This window comes from Antechinus flavipes, chromosome 1 (assembly GCF_016432865.1).
Source record: "Antechinus flavipes isolate AdamAnt ecotype Samford, QLD, Australia chromosome 1, AdamAnt_v2, whole genome shotgun sequence".
In the NCBI taxonomy this organism is placed as follows: domain Eukaryota; kingdom Metazoa; phylum Chordata; class Mammalia; order Dasyuromorphia; family Dasyuridae; genus Antechinus; species Antechinus flavipes.
In genome coordinates this window covers 139,742,883-139,750,730 of record NC_067398.1, presented here as the reverse complement: position 1 = coordinate 139,750,730, position 7,848 = coordinate 139,742,883, and positions in this window count along the sequence as shown.

The following is a 7,848-nucleotide window of genomic DNA, read 5'->3' as shown; positions in this document are numbered from 1 at the left end:
TAATCTACTTTCCCTTTACTTCCTTCTTCCTTCTCTTTCCTTCCTGGTTACCTCTTGAGTGAAATAATATACTTTTGTGATTAAAAATTGTCTATTTTTCCCTTCTTTGTTCAGCTCAGATGAAGGTGAGCTTCATGTCAGCCTCATCTTTTGCCCTTTCCTTCTTTTTTTGTAAGGCTTCTACTTGTATACCCCAATTATTTAAAATAGTTTTTCCTTCTCTTTCTCTCCTTCCCCAATGTATATTTCTCTCCTCTTATGTCTCCATTCTTCTTTTAAGACTTATTAAGCTATAACAGAATCATGTTTAGTTCTTCTGTGTAATTAGTTTTACTCTAGGTTTGGTTCAGAGAATACATCTCCCCATTTTAGAATAAAAGCAATTTATCCTTATTTAGTCCTTTCTTATTTTTCATTCATATTTACATTTTTTAAATGTTTCTTTTTATTCCTGTGCGTCAGCTTCAGAGTTTCTATTGAAATTTTGGTTTTTTCATCAAGAATGCTTAAAATTTTCTATTTCTTTAAAGATTAATTTTTTCCTCTTGTAAGATTATGCTCAGTTTTGCTGGTTAAATATTCTTAGTTATAAGCCCTTGATTTCTGAAATATTATATTTCAAGCTCTCCATTCTATGATAGTGGTGGCTGTTAAATTGGGTGTGATTAACTATAGCTTTTTGGCACTTCAATTTTTTCTCTCTGCTGTAATATTTTTACTTTGACCTCATAACTAGGAGTTTTAGCTATGATATTCCTGGCAGTTTTCATGACCAGTGGGTTTTTTCTAGTTCTGCTTTGCCTATTGGTTCTAAGAAACTAATGCAGTTTTCTTTAATGATTTCTTTTTTTCAATTATATGTAAAGACAATTTTTAACAATTTTTTACATAATTTTGAGTTCTGAGTTTTTCTCCTCCCTTTTTCCTCTTCTCTTCCTAAGATAGCAAAAAAAATTATATATGTCATATATATTAAATCACATTGTGAAAGAAGAAATAGATCAAAAGGGGAAAAAGCCTACAAAAAAAAAAAAAAAAAAAAAGCAAAAATAATATACTTCAACCTGCCTTCTGAGTTCACCAGTTCTTTCTGTGAATGTGGATATCATTTTTTTATCATGAGTCCTTTGTAACTATCTTGGATAAATGATTTCTTGAAATAGGATATTTAGTCTTTTTTTGTCATGGTTTTTAGGTAGTCTGATGATTCTTAATTTTTTCCCTTCTTTTATCTGTTTTCCAGGCTAATTGTTTTTGCCATGAGATGCCTTATGTTTTCTTCTATTTTTAAAATTATTTTTTTTCTTTTTTCTGTTATTATTTCTTCTTGCCTCATGGTATCATCAGTTTAAATTTGGCCCATTTTAATTTTCATAGTTTGTTGTTTCGGCAACATTTGGTACCTTTGTGCCAAGCTATTAATTCCCTTTCCTATTCTTTCTTCTATATCTCTCATTCCTGTTCTGGTTATTCCTCTGAAGGCTTCAGACCAGGATTTTTGTGAGACCCAGTTCCAGCTCCTAAGGTCAAGATGCTTTTAAGCCCTGTGCTTGCTTCTGAATTTGCTCCTTGCTTATCACATATTCTAGAACCCATGAAGCTCCTCACTCCAGAACACCACAGGAGCTTGTTGTACTTCTGGCTATCCTGCCATTGTATCAACTCTGTGCCTTTTCAGTAGCTACCTCTCATGCTCTCCTTCTCATTTCTGCCTCTTACCTTCCCTGCCCCCTTAAAACCTCTGAAATCTCGCCTTCTGTAGGAAGCCATCCTAGTTTCTTCCTTATCACTATAGCAAGTGCCTGTCTCCCTCGTTAGAATATGAGCCCCCTGAGAGCAAAGATGGTATTATTGCTTTTCTCTATATTCTCAGGACTTGAAACAATACCTGAAACAGCAAGTGTTTGTTGACTAAAATTCCAAAGATCAACATTCATAGTTCATAGAACTAGAACCTGAAAGGACCTTGGAGACCTGCTCCCTCATGTTATTGATGAGGAAAGTGATGTTCAATGAGGTTATAATTTCAGGGCCAGAATTCAAATATAACACCGTATTTCCCTAATATATCACCTTACACAACCGACTTCATTTTTCATTTTTCAGTCCATTCATATACTTTTGTAAATTATTCTGATATGACTTGGATCATCAATTTTCTATCTAGCACTGTTCCCTTTCATGTATCTTTCTCTACTCAGAAAAGGACTTACTCTCTATGACAATGTGGGACAAAAGTCTTCTGTTTCCAATATCATGGTAACTCAATTTTTATAATAGCCTTTGGTGCACAATTTTACTAATGACTTTCTGCCATTCTAAATGGATTAGTTTCCCTAATTCTTCTTTTAACCCACTTATCCCGCTGGGAAAAACTAACAAATTAGGGAGAACACTTTCCCTGCCTAACACAATGCTATTGTTTCCTCCACGACTTAAATGTCAATTGATCCTATCCATTATTGATTGCACCAGCCTGCCTGGTACTAAGTTTCAATAGTCAATAGATCCCAGCATCCCCTTTGGAATCTTTTTTATAAATGGGGGCTAACTATAGCAGCTGTCAACCACTCTCCTGGCAAAAGGATGTCTAACAACAGGTTATATATTCTGGCTAAATCCTTCCTCTTATTCCTATGAAATTTCCAAGTACATTGGTACTTGATAATTTAGTGTGTTAGATCTATTTTATTGCCTATCTGACTGTATTCACCATGATTTGAGCTAATATTTATTCATTGTAAAGGAGTCTGGAGATAATCTCATCTAATTCCATGATTTTTAAAATACAGAAACTGAAAAACTGAAGTCCAAAGTGTTGATGACTTGTCTATGATCATAAAAATCAGGGCTTCTTAAACTTTTCCCATTTGTAACCCCTTTTTATCTGAGAAATTTTTGCATGACCCTAGATATATAAGTATAAAAATAGGCATACAAATCAAACATTTACTGATAATTAATCATAAAATAATTTATTTTAAGACAATTCTTTGAATATATATATATTTTAACCACTTATTAAAAACAAAAGCAAAATCACATACTAATACGATGGATGTGGTTGTTTATTTTTACATAAAGTTCTTTATTTGATATCTTTTCCTTGGCCAAATTTTCCAGTCAGTTATGTGATCCCATATGAGGTCACAACCAACAATTTAAGAAGCAGTCCAATTGTGACCAAAGTCCAGGTCTCCTGCCCCAGCCTGGTGTGAAAGATTGTGTTGTTTATACTTTAACATGTTTGATTAAAGCTTTCCTAATTTAATTCAACAAATATTTATAAAATGCTTATTATATATTAGGCACTATCTCAGGTTCTAAAGATATGAAGATTTTCCCCAAAATAAAACAAAACAAAACAAAATATCAATCCTTACTTTTAAAGAGTTTATACTCTAACTTGGGGGATATGACAAATAAAAAGTAAGTATAAGAATTTGGAGAAAAAGCCCTTTAAACTAGGATACTCAATGAACATTATTCATGGGAAGTGATCTTTGAACCCAAACTTGAAGGAAAATACACATTCAATGAAATGACAGTAATGAGGAAGCACATTACAAGAACCAAGGGATAGAATGTTTAAAGGTCGAAAGACAACTGAAAACAGTATCAGTCTGGGGAATAGCAGACAGGACAACATTGGTGGAACTTCAGAGTGAGGGGAGGGGGACATATGTGAAATGAAACTGATAAAAAGTAGACTGTAGCCAGGTTGTAAATGGCTTTAATGTTAATTTGAGTTTTTTTTGGATTTTACCCAATAGGCAATAGGGGGCCACCAAAGGTTTCTGAGGAGTTAAATTTAAAAAGATTGCTTTTGAAGATGTGTGGAAAATGAATTAGAACAAATAGAAGTTGAAGATACATAGAGCAATTAGAATGGTATACAGTAGCTCAAGTTATTAGTATGAGGAGACTAGAGTGGGGACAATACGAGTGGACAGATTTTTAAAATATACTTTTCTGTATATCACTAAAAAAAATCACAGGAGAAAAATTCCATTTAAAATAACAAAATGCATTAACTATATGGAAATTAGCTTACTAAATACACATATAAGGCTTGCATAATTGAAAGTTTCACAAAAATAAGTCCTAAATAACTGGGGCGGGGGGGGGGGGGTGGGGGGGGGAGGAAGGGAGGGGAGGAGGGGGAACATTGTTAATGACAAGTTTGAACCTAAAGATAAAATATATTACATATTACATATCAACACACATACCAAAAGAATACTTTATAGATTTAGATTTACAACTTAGACAAAAGATATACAAAGCATTTTGTTGTTATTGTTATTTTAATGTTTTATGTTTATTTAATGTTTTAATGTTTATTTTCAGTCCAAATTCTTTTCCTCCTTCAAACTCCTTCTCCCAGTGAGAGATAAATTAATTTCAAGGCATAAAACATTAAAAATACCTACAGAAATATTTATGAGATCTTTAAGTTCATGAGATTATATAACATTTAGGAAAATTTAATGATAGTAGCACTAAAATTGAACTGTGGCCATTGTTTTTTTAATATTATTATCCATAAGGAACTGACTTCTCTATGGACTAAAATGTGAATTATTTTGAGCTTTGTGACCTATTTTCTAAAATATAGATGCATATTGAATTATGTATGGATCTTTTTGAAACCTGCATAACATGGTCTCATGGTAATGAAGAGTTTTGATTTAATAGTTTTGGTTTATCTTGACTCGATAGCTACCCATTCTATACTGCTGCGTCATATTAATTATTTTAATTTTGTAATTTTTACCACTGATATTTGATTTGGAATACATCATCATTATCTATTATATTATGCTAAAATAATGGAAAGAGTTCTTAATTTGGAGACAGAGGATCTGGGTTTAAATCTCATTTATGTTACTTATAATCTATGACCTTGAATAAATTATTACCCAGACTGAGACAAATTCAAAAGATGCTGTGGAAGTAGAATAATCAGAAATTAGAGAATTGAAGGGAACAAGCATTTATATAACACTAAATATACAAATAAATAAAAATAAACAAACAAACCAATACTGTCTCATTTGATCCTCAGAATAACTCTGCCAGGTAGGTGATATTGTTATCCTTATTTATACTTGTGAAACTGAGGTAGTTAAGGGATTTCAGTAAGTATCTGAGGCTGGATTTGAACTCCATCTTATTAATTCCCAGCCCAGCACTTTCCCCACTGTGCCACCAGCTACCTCAAGATATGTAGGAAATGACAGAGATGTTAAGATAGGTAAAACATGTGCAATTCTTTTAAACATATTTCCATATTTGTTATGTTGTGCAAGAAAACTTTTTTTCTTTTTTTTGTTTTGGGGAGGGGGAAGGTAAGGAAGAGAGGGAGAAAGAAAAATTTGGAATGGTTTTACAAAAATGAATGTTGAACACCATCTTTATGTGTATTTGGAAAAATAAAATATTATTTAAAAAAAAAGAATCCAGATCCAATTATTTTACAATTATGTGTCATATCAGGAAGAAAGAAGTAGAACAGTGTTTTCCCCTCTCTCTTCCTTTTTCTCACTAGACAAGATATTGTCAAACTGAGCTCTCTCTGTCTTAGGGAGACCAAGGAAAGGTAGGGTGCCTGTGAAAAATCAGAGAAGATATACCCAAAGTAGTTTGTTGTTATTATTGTTTTAATGTTTATTTTCAGTCCCAAATTCTCTCCTTCCTCAAATCCCTCCTCCATCCATAGAAATATAAATTTTGTAAACTTTCAAATGAGAATTCTATTATTTATTGCAATTTTTGAAGGCATGGAAAAAATCATTAGTCTGGGCTTTGCAAAAATCCTTCTTTAGCCTAGAATTCTATAGGCTAATTCAAAGGTAGCGTGGTGGTATGGGGAATAGAGTGCTGGTTCTGGAGTCCCAAAGACCTCCTGAGTTCAAATCTAGCTTAGATATTTATTAGCTCTAAAATCTTGGGCAAATTACTTAAATTCTGTCTGCCTCAAGGGCTAATTGAACATTGTAGCACCTACATCTTCCATGCTGGTTGTGAGGATCAAATGAAACAATATTTGTCAAGCACTTTAGAACATTGCCCAGCACATAATAGGTGTTTCTTTTAAAAAATGCTTATTCCTGACTATAGCAATGTAGTGTTTGACAAATCCAAAGACCCCAGGTTTTGGAATAAGAACTCACTATTTGGCAAAAACTGCTGGGAAAAATGGAAACCAATATGGCGGAAACTAGGCATGGACCCACACCTCACACTGTATACCAAGATAAGGTCGAAATGGGTTCACGATTTCGACCTAAAAAATGAGATAATAAACAAATTAGAAGAACATAGGATAGTTCACCTCTCAGATCTATGGAGGAGGAAGGAATTTGTGATCAAAGAAGAATTAGAGATCATTATTGACCACAAAATGGATAATTTTGATTATATTAAGTTAATATAACTTACTAACTAATGCAGACAAGATTAGAAGAGAAGCAATAAACTGGGAAAACATTTTTATAGTCAAAGATTGTGAAAAAGGCCTCATTTCTAAAATATATAGAGAATTGACACAAATTTAAAATAGTTCAAGCCATTCTCCAATTGATAAATGGTCAGAGGATATGAAAACACAATTTTCAGATGAAGAAATTGGAATTATTTCTACCCATATGAAAGGGTGCTCCAAATCACTATGGATCAGAGAAATGCAAATTCAGACAACTCTGAGATACTACTAGACACCTGTTAGATTGGCTAAGATGAGAGAAAATGATAATGACCAATGTTGGAGGGGAAGTGGGAAAACTGGGACACTGATACATTATTGGTGGAATTGTGAAAGAATGCAAACATTCTGGAGAGCAATTTGGAACTATGCTCAAAAAGTTATCAAACTGTGCATACCCTTTGATCCAGCAGTGTTTCTACTGGGCTTATACCCCAAAGAGATACTAAAGAAGGGAAAGGGACTTATATGTGCCAAAAGGTTTGTGGCAGCCCTGTTTGTAGTGGCCAGAAACTGGAAAATGAATGGATGCCCATCCAATGGAGAATGGCTGAATAAGTTATCATATATGAATGTTATGGAATATTATTGTTCTGTAAGAAATGACCAGCAGGATGGTTTCAGAAAGGTCTGGAGACACTTACATGAACTGATGCTAAGTGAAATGAGCAGGGCCAGGAGGTCATTATATACTTCAACAACAATACTATACGATGATCACTTCTGATGGACGTGGCTCTCTTCACCAATGAGATGAACCAAACTAGTTCCAATTGTGCAGTGATGAAGAGAATCAGCTACACCCAGCAAAAGGACTGTGGGAACTGAATGTGGAACACAACATAGAATTCTCACTCTGTTATTTGCTTGCATTTTGTTTTCTTTCTCAGTTTTTTTCTTCTTGATCCGATTTTTCTTGTGCAGCAAGATAATTGTATAACTATGTATACATATATTGGATTTAACATATATTGTAACACATTTAACATGTGTTGGACTACCTGTCATCTAGGGGAAAGGATTGGGGGAAGGAGGGGAAAATTTGGAAGAGAAGATTTTGCAAGGATCATTGTTAAAAAATTACCCATGCATATGTTTTTAAATAAAAAACAAATGTAAAATACACACAAAAAAAATGCTTATTCCTTTTTCCTAGACTCCAGTGGGTTAGCTAAGTGAGAAGAAACTCTTTTAATTTCACACCTAATATGACCTAATCCCATAGTAATCCCATTCCAAACCCCCCTCCTCCAAAAAGGAAGGATGAGGTTCTTAATAAGCCTTCTCATCAAAGCCACAAAAAGAATGAACATGTCATTCCCACATCAAATGAGGTCCATTAAATCTCTGTCGGGTAATAC